The sequence below is a fragment of the Cavia porcellus genome, unplaced genomic scaffold (genome assembly GCF_034190915.1).
Source record: "Cavia porcellus strain 051 isolate PalLab524CR breed Dunkin Hartley unplaced genomic scaffold, mCavPor4.1 scaffold_14, whole genome shotgun sequence".
Lineage (NCBI taxonomy): Eukaryota > Metazoa > Chordata > Mammalia > Rodentia > Caviidae > Cavia > Cavia porcellus.
Window position 1 is genome coordinate 55,098,085 of NW_026947497.1, and position 1,608 is coordinate 55,099,692.

Below are 1,608 nucleotides of genomic sequence, written 5' to 3' on the forward strand. Positions count from 1 at the left end.
TCAGAACACAGAAACTGAAAGGAATGTATTCGCAGCCTACAACCTGAATGTTTTTTGAAATTTTTGCCAACGTGAAAAGGAGGCGACAACTAACACAGAGGATGCGAGCTCGGAGCATCGGGAGAGACACAGATGTGGGGTTGTCTCCTCGGAGTGTGGGGTCTGCCATGTGCCCTGCAGCCAAGCAGCCTCCTGGAGACCCTGCCCGGGTCCTCGGTCCTCCACTGAAGCAGGCCCTAGGGACTTCTCTGAATGAAGTTCTTCTTTCCCCTCTCAGAGTTCTTCCCAGCTACGTTGTGGACACTTGTGAACCAGCCACTTCTGAGTAAACCTGTCTTACAGCCATGGGTCACTGACAGCTGGTTACCTGAGAACTATGGTTGGTATTAAATGCTCTTTCTAGGAGGACTCCTTAGCACACACTCCTCCCCTCCCCTGAATGCTCTGGGAGACAAGGCCGGTTTTGCCATGCATTAGGGGCAGGGGACAGAAGCCAGGTGCTGGAGGACTTGGAGGCAAGAGTGAGGCTCACAGGGGACCCACCCAACTGCACCCATCTTGGGCCTGTGGCAGGACACCAGGTGATCGGAAGACAGAGAGCAATGCCGACAAATCCGGTGTTATGCTGACTTTTAAAACTCTTACCTTGCTAAGATAGTAAATCCATGAAACAGAGGAGATAATCGGAAACAGGTGAATCAATGAACTCTGCCTGGTATCAGAGCTTCAGGTGGACCAAAGCAGGGTGTGTGCCCTCTGCACAGTCACTCAACTCTTCCCAGTAGCTGTAAGAGGGTCTGTGAGAAGTCCTCATCGCACCTGTAGCCACCTGGAGCAAGCAGGCGATTTTACCTTTATAAATAAATGTAAATAAATAAACTTTGAAATCTTAAAACTCAAACTTCATCAAAAATCACACCTTCAAATAACAGATGTTATTGTTGACTAATAAATAAACAAATTTAGTGGATATGAATGAAGAACACCAATATAAAACAAAGCCAGGAGCTTCGCTGACATAGCTGCTACAAGGACAACACACGTGCTTGCTTCGGCAGCACATATACTAAAATTGGAACGATACAGAGAGGATTAGCATGGCCCCTGCGCAAGGATGACATGCAAATTTGTGCAGCGTTCCATATTTTTACTTCTCAGCACAAAAAATAAAGTCAAGAAGAGCATGGAGTGAAGTATTCCAGCTCCTAAAGCAAAATGATTTGCAACCTAGACTGATGTATCCTGCAAAACTATCATTCAAAATTGATGGGGAAATATGATACTTTCATGACAAAGAACAGATGAAGAACTTCATGAACACCAAACCAACCCTGCAAAAATTATTGAAAATCAGTTTAGATACACAAAGGAAAAAACCACTAAGCAAAGCAGATAATTAAACAGAACAGAAAGACAAAGATGCAACAGCAGAGAGATAACATGTCAACAATAAACCAGCATTTAACAGTAATAATCATTAATGTAAATGGTCTCAATGCACCAATCAAAAGAAACAGACTAGCAGAATGGATCAAGAAACAAAATCCAACCATATGCTGTTTACAGGAAACCCATCTAACCCAGAAGGATACTCACAGATTGAAAGAC

The 1,608-nt window shown here is 44.0% G+C and overlaps 1 non-coding gene across 1 annotated transcript; it reads left to right on the top strand.

The window, feature by feature from the left end:
- Nucleotides 1–1,042: 1,042 nt before the first annotated feature.
- On the top strand, nt 1,043–1,149 carry LOC111753646 (U6 spliceosomal RNA). Its single transcript, XR_002788434.1, has one exon. It is a non-coding gene; the product is annotated as a U6 spliceosomal RNA (small nuclear RNA).
- Nucleotides 1,150–1,608: the final 459 nt, after the last annotated feature.